At 36.5% G+C, this 12500-nt stretch overlaps 1 long non-coding RNA gene across 1 annotated transcript in view; it reads left to right on the top strand.

Annotated features, from left to right (window-relative positions):
• Window positions 1–12500, top strand: part of LOC149136201 (uncharacterized) — a 34047-nt gene that overhangs the window by 1985 nt on the left and 19562 nt on the right. Inside the window, exon 2 of the long non-coding RNA XR_016241646.1 lies at window positions 9224–9344. This is a non-coding gene — a long non-coding RNA (uncharacterized LOC149136201). The remainder of the gene's footprint in view (window positions 1–9223; window positions 9345–12500) is intronic.

Genomic DNA, 12500 nt, shown 5'->3' with positions numbered 1-12500 from the left:
TCTAGATAACAATACCTTATATATATATATATATATATATATATATATATATATATATATATATATATATATATATATATCTCCGAAGTGTACAGTATTATATATATCCAACACGGCCGATCTTAACAATCGGTAATTAGGCAGCGATTTAGGCAATGTATCACCAAAAAGAAAGACTGTAATTGTCATTAAATATGACAGAGGGTTTAAATATGACAATGTCAGGTGGTATATATATATGTGTGTGCGTGTGTGTGTGTGTGTGTGTGTGTGTGTGTGTGTGCGTGGGGGGGATTTCTGTGCAACATTTTATGGTTGCAATCTAATCTCACACACCCCATTTTTGTTCCCGCTCAGTGGTACCCAACATAATGTTCAATATTTAGTACGAGATTTTTTCTCTCTTTTCTATCCATTTCTCTATCCTTCTCTTCCCCACTCTTATGCGCAAAACCTTACCCATCTATTTCTATCTGCCTCTCTATCTGTCTGCTGCCTTTCTCTATTTACTACCTTCCATTTCTTCCTCTGTCCATCTCTGTCAACTAACTACTGTCTATCTTTATTCCCTTTTTTTGTTCTGCACTCCCTCTTTCTTCGTACTTGCTCTTCCCCAGCCTTCTCTACTCCACTCTGTCTCCCTTTGTTCAATCTTTGGGACCAAAAAACCATCCAATTTTGTTGTCACTCATCTTTTTTCTATTTGACCAGCGCGTAGGTAAGACATGTATTTTGTTTCATCTCCTGCCTAACATTCACTTCAGACATCCAGTTTATCTTTTCACTTTTCATTCTTTTCTTTCCTACTATCTTTCTTATTTTCAAGCCCATCTTTCTATCCTTCTCCTGAGCCCTTTCATCGTACCTTTTGAACACAAGCACCACTCTATTCTTTCTTTTTTGTTAGTTTTCATCGCGTAGTATCCCACATTCTGAAATACTTGCAACTTCTATTTTTACTGCTTGTGTTTGCTTCGCTTGGTATATTTCCAAAATTAAACATTTTAATATACAAAATATACTTCACATTATTACATATACTACAGGTGCAGGAGTGACTGTGTGGTAAGTAGCTTTCTTACCAACCACATGGTTCCGGATTTATTCCCACTGTTTGTATGGCACCTTGGGCAAGTGTCTTCTACTATAGCCTCGGGCCGACCAAAGCCTTGTGAGTGGATTTGGTACATAGAAACTGAAAGAAGCTCTTCGTATATATGTATATATATATATAAATGTATGTGTGTGTATATGTTTGTGTGTCTGTGTTTGTCCCCCCAGCATCGCTTGACAACCGATGGTGGTGTGTTTACGTCCCCATAATTTAGCAGTTCGGCAAAAGAGACCGATAGAATAAGTACTAGGCTTCTAAAGATTAAGTCCTGAGGTCGATTTGCTCAACTAAAGGCGGTGCTCCAGCATGGCCGCAGTCAAATGACTGAAACAAGTAAAAGAGTAAAGAGTAAAAAGAGTATACGTTAATGCAAAAAATGTTTTTATTGACCATGTTCAAAATGATTGCAACATCAATGGAAAGTTCAACACAGACTCGCTAAGGTAGTTACGAAAGCTATCAAGACCAAAGGAAAAACTGATGAATGGAGTCTTGTTTCATTAGGACAATGCTTCAGTACACAAGTTTGGTTTCAATGGCTGCTGTGCGCGACTGGCTTTGAACTGGTTGATTACCCTCCCTACGTTAGTGATTTGGTTCCATTTTATTATCATCTGTTTCCCATCATGAACAAACACTCAGCTGGGCACCAGTATCGCTGTGATGTGATGACGTCTAACCCGTTGTTGATAAATATTTTGACCAACAGGGTAGCGTCTTCACCAGCGCGATACAAGCACTACAACTACTGATGGAAGTGTATGGACAGTAAGAGGACCTACGTTAAAATATGGACTTTATTTGGTCACATTCCATGAGAGTATGAACATTTCAGCCGACCCTCATAATAATAAAAATTATTATTATAACTGCATTTGTCTTAATGTTAACAATGAAAAAATCCACTTTTATGTAAAAAAATGTTTGAACCTGGGTTTGCACCACCTTAGCAAATTTTGTTCCCGGGCCACTGCATACATATATACATACATACATACATACATACATACATACATACATACATAGGCGCGGGAGTGGTTGTGTGGTAAGTAGCTTGCTTACCAACCACATGGTTCCGAGTTCATTCCCACTGCGTGGCACGTTGGGCAAGTGTCTTCTACTATAGCTACGGGCCGACCAAAGCCTTGTGAGTGGATTTGGTAGACGCAAACTGAAAGAAGCCCGTCGTATATATGTATATATATATGTGTGTGTGTGTGTGTGTGTGTGTGTGTGTGTGTGTGTGTGTATGTGTGTGTGTGTGTGTGTGTGTGTGTGTGTGTCTGTGTATGTCTGTGTGTTTCTGTGTCTGTGTCCCCCCAACATCGCTTGACAGCCGATGGTGGTTTGTTTAGGTCCCCGTAACTTAGCGGCTCGGCAAAAAGTGACCGATAAAATAAGTACTAGGCATCCAAAGAATAAGTCCTGGGATCGATTTGCTCGACTAAAGGCGGTGCTCCAGCATGGCCGAAGTCAGATGACTGAAACAAGTAAAAGAGTAAAAAGAGTAAAGAGAATATACAGTACATACATAAAATTTAAGCATTTGATTAAAATGTTTAAAACATTAATTAAAATTGACATCGGAAAATAATGGAAAGCAAATTCGATCCACGAAAGTGGAAAGGGGCAATAATTTTTTGTTTATTTCGTATAATTTCTTCGTGAGCGATCGAACTCACCCCCGTAACTGACATGGACGCTTATTAGAAATCGTTAACTTCTTGGTTAAAAATCTCGTTTCAAATTAACGTGCGACTGAGGCAACATTACTACGCTGGTTGGTACTTTTGACAGATGTTCTCAGATAAGAGCCACGCTCAGTGAATGGAAGTGAGTAAACGAAAACTGTAAGAAACCGGGGTATTGGACTACACCTCTTTGACAGTAGCAGGCTTAATGTATTGCCCTGTTTAACACCACTACCTTATTAATAGATATCTTGACCTACATTTACTCTGTTGCAAGCTTTCGTACTGGGTTTCCCATTCGAGAATAAAAATTCCTCGCGTAGATGAGCTGTTTTCTATTCCAACAAACAAATTTTGGTCTTTTTCCACAACTTGTTCAGTATTTTCTGAGGCCTTCCAAAATAGGTCATAGATGGCGCCCTTGTTTTTTCAACTAACATATTTAGCTCCATACCGTAAACATTAACTCTAGGATTTCACAATGTGGGTCTTTTTATATATTATTCTTTCATTTTCGTTTTATTTGGGGTTTCATTTCATTGTTTATAATTCTGTACTAATGCTACAAGTTCATCAATGTCAACACTTTACATTTATTATCAATGTGGTTCACATATATTTGCTATTCTACAGACCGAACACACTCTTCTATACCAGGAAGACATTAATGTGGAAATGTGAAATACAAGACGTTAAGTATATGGATAAGAAATATGGTCATGATGTTTCTCAATCCTCAGGTTGTGTGTGTGTGTGTGTGTGTGTGTGTGTGTGTGTATGTGTGTGTGTGTACTTCGTGTTTGTGCCTATATAAATGTACAAATAATTATGAATAGTTTTGTGTCTATATATCGTATTTATTCATATGTAACTTCTTATTGTACGTGATGTGAGCCTTTGTGTATATGTATGCATGTGTGAATATATATATATATATATATATATATATATATATATATATATATATACATTTTTATATATACATATACTTGTATTCATATTCATGTGTGAGTGAATGGATGTCTGTGTGTATACTAGTAGATATACATATATACGTATGTGTGTGTGTGTGTGTGTGTGTGTATTTATGTAGTTATGCTTGAATATACATAAAACATGTGTTCGTATATATATACATGTGCATTTATATACTTATATATATATATAATATGTATAATATATATAATATACATATATATATATATATATATACATGCATACATATATATATGCATATAAATATCCAATTATGGTAGATAGATAGATAGATAGATAGATAGATAGATAGATAGATAGATAGATAGATAGATAGATAGATAGATAGATAGATAGAGAAAAAGAAGAAGAAGAAGAAGAAGAAGAAGAAGAAGAAGAAGAAGAAGAAGAAGAAGAAGAAGAAGAAGAAGAAGAAGGAGGAGGAGGAGGAGGAGGAGGAGGAGGAGGAGGAGGAGGAGGAGGAGGAGGAGGAGGAGGAGGAGGAGGAGGAGGAGGAGAAAAGGAAGAAGAAGAAGAAGCTAACGAACAAAAGTACCAATACCAACAACAAAGAGTCTAGACAAGTGAAATAGTTTCTCAGTATACATGTTCTACTAAAAGCACGGCAACACTGCATCCTCAACCAGACAATTATTAATGGTGCTGTTATGGTAAACATTACGGACTGTTAGACGGCTTCCAATGACAAAGATCATAACCAGATACCTTCTTTAGTAGCAGGAGAGTTTGTACAGCGAGTTGTGTTATATGTTCTCTTCGCTAGTTGCCAATGGTTCGTTGACGTTAGCGTAGTGTCGTGTGACTGATGGTAAAGCGATCTAAACGAGACGGCTTCTTTAAGAATGTGATGCAAGTTTAGCGGGTAATAATGAGAGTCAACGAAAATCGACTCCTTTTTCAGTGAGACTTCCAAAGTACAAAGCTGTTTCGTTTCGTTTCGTTTCCTAACAAGGAAGTGTTGTGTCTATAAATAAATGCATTTCGTTAGGAATTAAAGTATTTACACTTTTATATACGTACTAACACACATACACGTATACATATATGTAAGCATGTATGTATATATGTATGTATATATTTGCGTATGTATGCATGTATGGAAACGTGTATATACATGTATACATAACGTTATAGAGGAAAGATGACTTAGGAATGTACGGGTGTTTATCTTTAGACTTCTTGCAGATATATACAACACACACACACGCGTATATCTAAGTGCCTCGTTATATATGTATGTATGTGCGTATGTCTATGTGTGTATACATATGTATATATATATATATATATATATATATATATATATATATATATATATATATATATATATATATATATATATATACATATATATATATATATATATATATATATATATATATATATATATATATATATATATATATATATTGTATTTTTATTATTTTATTCTTTTACTTGTTTCAGTCATTTCACTGCGGCCATGCCGGAGCACCGCCTTTCATCGAATAAACATCTGCCTAAGGTGCAACACTGTGGTACTGAAACCAGAACCATGTGGTTGGGAAGCAAGTTTCTTACGACACGGTCACATATACATACAGAGAAAAAGAATATGAAAAATAGAGACAGACGAACAGACAGCTAGACAGACAGACAGGCAGGCATAGATGGATAGATAGCCAGACATATAGATTGATAGATATATTAAAATGTATACATATGGATACATATGTATACATTTTTATGTATACAGACAGACAGACGGATAGATAGATAGATAGATAGATAGATAGATAGATAGATAGATAGATAGATAGATAGATAGATAGATAGATAGATAGATAGATAGATAGATAGATAGATCGGCTGTATTTGGTATTCTTGAAGGTGTCTTTCAACGTCTTTATCCACTCGATCGACCAAAATTTCTTTGTTAAAACACGTCTGATATTCTCCAACGATTTTAACGTGGGATATAGGCTGACTTGAAGATTTATTCACACATGTTAACTGCTTCATTGCTTTACCATAATGTTGATATCTTTTGGTAGACAAGGCTGCATTACATTTTAATAAATCTTCTGAATGTTTGAATCGCAGCCTTCCTTCAAGTATTTCAGGCTTGTAGCCGTTCGTACCATTTAAAAACTGCGAGTCGTTCGTCTTCATCTCAATAGAATATTTTGTTTGGATTGAGTTTATTTAGTTCTCAAGTTTCAAGAATATGTATTAAAAAATACCAATTTACAAAACACACACAGACATACACACACACACACAGATAGATAGGTAGATAGATAGATAGATAGATAGATAGATAGATAGATAGATAGATAGATAGATAGATAGATAGATAGATAGAGAAAGAGAGAAAGAGACAGAGAAAAGGTATATATATATATATATATATATATATATATATATATATATATAGCGACACAGAGAGAGGGAGAGACTTTCAGTTGTCAGAGAAGTTCGATCGTTCTTTCTTTTTTTTTTTTTTGTTTGTTTTCTGGGGTTTTTTTCCTATTTGGCACTCTATCGTCATGTTTGAAAAGAGATAAAATTTATTCAAATTTCAAAAACGATAAGCAAAATTTATTGAGAAAGAAGTGAGCTCCCCAAAAACTCAAAAACACCACGATAAAAATATTTTTTTGTGTAAATTCAAATAAAATTGGATAGAATGGAAACAAACGAAAAGAAAATTTATATTTACAAGTGTGTGTGTGTGTGTGTGTGTGTGTGTGTGTGTGTGTGTGTGTGTGTGTGTAGATACATAAATATATATAAAGACACATAAATATTCAAATATATCTTTTATTTAACATATTTCTTCATCGTATGACCTTCGCCATCGTGAAGCTACAAATTACAATGAAGGAATAATTTCTGATTAAATTATAAACATTTCTATCTATGTTTTAGTTATTTGTATTAAATGCTATTAGTTTTTCAATGTACAATGAAACGTGTTTGTGTGGGAGTGGTGCACGCGCATGCGTGTGTGTGGATATTTCAATTCATCCAAATGCAAAGTACTTTTTCTCTGAGAATACCGAATTATTATTTATCGATACTAATATTGGTTTCAAATTTTGGCATAAAGCCAGCCATTTCGGGTTTGGGGGTAAATTGATTATATCGACTCCAATGATCAACTGGTACTTATTTTATCGACGTCGACAGGATGAAAGGCAAAGTCAACCTCGGTGGGAATTGAACTCAGAACACGAAGAAAGATGAAATGCCGGTAAAAAAATTTTGCCCGGCGCGCTAACGACTCTGCCAACTTGCCACATCTTTGGTACCAATATTGATAATATTACTAAGGCGCAACTTTAAATTTTTTTTGATAAAAATAAATGAGTATTGTACGTGTTTTCTTTTTTCATAACTGTATACCTACTTTTGCACCACCCTGTGTATAGTTAGATTTAATTTAAGAAATTCTTTCTTCATAAATCTTTTACCTTTTATCCTTTACGTCCGTCTGTCTGTCCGTCTGTCTGTCCGTCTGTCTGTCCGTCTGTCTGTCCGTCCGTCTGTTTCAGTCAATAGACTGCAGCCAAGCTGCAGCAGGGCCTTGAAGAATTTTTCGTCGAATGAATCGAGCTCATGAGATTTTAGAGCTTGGGGTTTCCAAGTTGCATTTGTTACATACACAATCATAAGTGGAAGAAGAAAGTTATTATAAATGTAGATGTATTTATATAACTAACAAATCTACCCATCTACGATGGAGGCATACAGGTGATTTATTAATACAAAACTCAATATCTACTAAATAATCATACTTTTTCACATTTTTTTCGCTAAAAGCCTTCCTGATTACCTCCTTCGTAATCCCGAAAAGCATCATGACCATTCGTCCAGCCGTTTGACCGTGAAGAAGGAACAGACAGACAAGACAGACAGACAGACAGACAGACAGATAGACAGACGGACGGACGGACAGACAGACAGACAGACAGACGGACAGACAGACGGACGGACATGCAGACGGACAGACAGACGGACGGACAGACAGACGGACAGACAGACGGACAGACAGACGGACAGACAGACGGACAGACAGACGGACAGACAGACGGACAGACAGACGGACAGACAGACGGACAGACAGACGGACAGACAGACGGACAGACAGACGGACATAACGCCCCATTATAGTAAGATTTATAGTCGCAAGGTGTTATGTACTTTTGGCACAGTAAACGGCATGTAAACTGACCCAGTGAAACGAAGCGGAAGTCACAGTGTGCATGTTTTGCAATATTGACAATCGCACAGTTGAAGTTTTGCTTGGTTTGGAACTAGACTTCGGAGCCAGTGGTTAGTGTGAAGCTATTAATGAAGAAACAGGTGTACTATAAATTATGCATCAAGCGCACTTGCAAGTGAGCTAGACTGCTTTGAACTAATTGGTGCCAGAGATCTGAAAGTATGAAAGGCAAAGTCGACCCCGGTGGCAATTGAACACAGAACGCAAAGACGGACGAAATGCCGCCAAGCATTTTACCCGGCGTGCTAACAATTCTGCCAGCTTAATAACGAAATAAATACTATAAACTATTCGACAATGTATTATAAATTATAAGTTGAAATATTTCTGTCGGTTTCTGTTGATGTCTCCTATCTCAAAGTGGAATTCTATATTCTTCTGGTTGCCCACTCTATTAGTAGACATTGTAACTAATTCCCAAAATGGTAGATAAAAAGGGCACAGACGGGATATAACAGTACACAGTAGATGTGTCCCTCGTCATATCTGATCGTTTTTAACCATACCACTTACTCTTAAACGCTGTTGCATTAAGTACCTACTGACCTTGAATCCCCGTCAATCTTAATAATCTTCTTTATCAGATGAGCTGGCTGGAGCAACAATAAGTAAAGTGCCTTGCACAAGAAAACAACACATCTCCCTGATTAGAATTCAAGCCCAAGAAATTATTATCTTGAGCCCAGTTAACAAACCACAAGAACACGCGCCTTTTCAATATGGCGAAATACCCATTCAGATATATCCCTGATATTTTTGGCACTGGTATATGGGATATGCTAAAGCGGCGAGCTAACAGAATCGTTGGTACTCCGGTCAAGATGATTAGCAGCATTTCGTCCACCTGTACGTTCTGAGTTCAAATTCCGCCGGGGAATTTCATCTTTTCGATAAGTAAGTGCCAGTCGAGCGGTGGGATCGATGTTATCGACTTAACTCCATCCCTGAAACTGCTGACCTTGTGCCAAAATTTGAAACCAATATATGGAATGTATAAGTATACGTATTCATACGTATGTGTGGTTAGGTTCGCATGTGTAAACATTCATATGTATGCATATAAACATATGTATAAATGTACGATTATATATATATATATATATATATATATATATATACATATATATATATTTTTTATTCTTTTATTTGTTTCAGTCATTTGACTGTGTCCATGCTGGAGCACCGCCTTTAGTCGAACAAATCGATCCCAGGACTAATTCTTTGTAAGCCTAGAACTTATTCTATGGGTCTTTTTTGCCGAACCGCTTAATTACAGGTATGTAAACACACCAACATCGGTTATCAAACGATGGTGGGGGGACAAACAGACACACAAACATATATATATTCGACGGGCTTCTTTCAGTTTCCGTCTACCATATCCACTCACAAGGCTTTGGTCAGCCCGAGGTTGTAGTAGAAGACAGTGGGACTGAACCCGGAACTATGTGGTTGGTAAGCAAGCTACTTACCACACAGCCACTCCTGCACCTATATATATATGTGTGTGTGTGTGTGTGTGTATGTGTGTGTATGTATTATTTTGTCAGTCAGCTAATAAACATATTTTGATATTTTGATCCAAAAAAATATACAAGCAAAAAACCACGTTATGCGTCAGTTTTGCAGCGATGGTGCAAATCAGTTACCACTAGCTTCCTTGCACGATAAATCTTGTAACATCCACGTTACACATGCGGATATAATAGGAGTGAAAGGAAAAGCAAAAGACTAACGCGCGCAAAAAAAGAACAAAACAAAATGGCCGATCTCAAAAACAGCCCCGAAGCCTTCATGACAATAATTATATAAATAGGCAATCTGTCTATACAGTATATATATCGTGATTTATGTTCAAAGAAGACGAAATTGTGTATTTCCTATATTTGCTGATATGTTCTAAACTGTCATATTTCTTTGTAATCGATATAACAGCAGATGTGTTCGACTAAATACACCAGAGTAATTAATTAAACAAAATAGTTTTGGCGGGGAAAGTTAAAACAGTAGTTTCCCTCTCTCTCTCTCTGTGTGTGTGTGTGTGTGTGTGTGTGTGTGTGTGTGTGTGTGTGTGTGTGTGTGTGTGTGTGTGTGTTTGTGTGTGTGTGTGTGTGTGTGTACGTGAGTATATACGTGTGTGTGTGCATATATGTATGTATATGCGTATGTATAAATATATATATATATATAAATGTATGTGTATAAGTATACAAAAAAATGTAAATATATGTGTATGTAGATATATATATGCATGGCGAATGAGATTTGTCACTACTTCCTAATTATTATTATTATTATTATTATCGTCGTCGTCGTCGTCATCATCATCATCATCATCATCATCATCATCATCATCATTATTATTATTATTATTATTATTATTATTATTATTGAGTAAGAGAGCAGTGCTTGCTATCAAAGTGACACCGGTGTAAAATATACGAAGCCCAGTATATCCATCATGACTAACTGTTTGATAAGGGTATCCCAGGCACATGCATCACAACCATATATGCACGACATGGTGATCTCATATCAAGATTAACAGCACCTGACCTTGCAGGTGGGACCCAGTTAGAATTTTCATCATATCGAGTAGCCCGTCCTACTGTAAAGGTCCCTGAATAAGGGTTGTTTAAGGATGTTGAACGAAACACCCATGTTTCCAGAGGTGAATTATTCAAACCCCAAAGAATTCCTCTCAACACATGGTTCTGATGTTTCCCCACTACTTTTGCTCGTGATCAGAGATCCACATATTGTCAGCGACAAAGAGACATGCTCAACTGGTTAAGGTCAAACAACTGACAAGCAAATCTGTGGTATTAACAGAATATTTGCTGTAGCCCATCTTTTATACCAAGACAAAACATGAGAGTCACTTATTATTATTATTATTATTATTATTGTTATTGTTGTGGTTGTTGTTGTTGTTGTTGCTGCTGTTGTTGTTATTGTTATTATTATTATTAATATATGCTTGACTTTTCCTTTGTATTTGTACGAGCTAGCTCCAAGTCTCACCCATAGACCTCATGAGACAAGTTAGAAGTTCATGCTGGTGCTATGCCTAGGGTATCATATACTTAGTTTTGCACATAGTATTGTTCTAGAGAATGCTAAAGAGAACATAAGAAAATTATGGGTTTGTTTTTTGAATTTGAGATTACATAGGCAGTATTTTACGTAGGATATGGGCAGTTCCCATAAGCACTCTCATTTAAATTTCTGTCATTTGGGGGTTTCCTGGTATCTAAGCTAGGTAGCAATCAGCACCTTTTGCTATCATTCCTAGGGCATCTATAACAACAGGCATTGTTTTAGTCTTGACGTTTCATATTTTGTCAATTTCTATTTCAAAATCTTTACACATTAGGAGGCATGATTTTTGTCTGAAATCTTTCAATATAGATTCGCATCTATCTTTTTGTCAGTTTGAATGGTGAAGTTCCAGAGGAGTGAGATGTGATCATTTTCAAGCACTGGAGGTGGTTTGAGTTCCCACCAGTTTTGCAAATTACCCAGTGAATATATTGTGCTGCTGTATCATGTCTGTTGAGATATTCTGTAGGGGCAAGAAGACTGCACACAGAGATAACATGATCAATGGTTTCATTTTGTTGTTTGACATACACGACATGTTGGGCTACTGCCATTCTTTAATATGCTGGCCTGATAGTTTCTTGTAGGTAGGCATTGGTCTTGGACTGCTATAATCCTTCCTGTTTCTGATTTTAAGCCAGAAGACACTAACCATTGATGGGTAATAGCTTTGTCAACATCGGCACTATTAGCTCTCTTTGAGTATTTGCCTTTGAGATGTTTTTTTTTCTTGCCATTTATCAGTAAGAATATCTAAGGCAGCAGTTTTAGCACGGGTTTTCATACGCTTAGCTTTTTCTGTGCTCGTTTCTAGTACGCCTAATTCTGGAATTTGCTGTATTTGGGATTCACTTAGATATTCCTTTGCCTGTTTTGTTACTGAGTATGATGTTTTCTTGTTTTAATGCTTTGAGACAAATTTTAACATCCAGTCATCAGAGATTTTCAGTTAGGTGTCTAGGCCAGTTGTGGCAATCTTCATTGTTAATTCCAATTGTAAAAGTCCACGGCTACCCTCTTTTCTTGGAAAGTAATGTCGTTCTGTATCTGCCTCAGGGTGGTGTATTCTATGCATTGTCAACAATTTTCGTATTTTTCTGTCAAGATTACATACTTCAGTAATTGACCACTTAATGATATTGAAACTGTAAGTCACGACTGGTATGGCTAAAGTATTGATCGCTTCGATCCTGTTTTCTGCATTCAGCTCTCTCTTGAGTATTGCCCTTACTCTGCGATAACATTCTCTTCTGACCCCTTCCTTCATCACTAAATGTTTGATTCTGTCCCCTTCAAATACCCGTAGGTATTTGTAGCTCTCCGCTGGTTC

The sequence above is a fragment of the Octopus bimaculoides genome, chromosome 4 (assembly GCF_046866305.1).
Source record: "Octopus bimaculoides isolate indiv1 chromosome 4, ASM4686630v1, whole genome shotgun sequence".
Taxonomy (NCBI): domain Eukaryota; kingdom Metazoa; phylum Mollusca; class Cephalopoda; order Octopoda; family Octopodidae; genus Octopus; species Octopus bimaculoides.
This window is presented reverse-complemented; position numbering and strand designations above follow the sequence as displayed.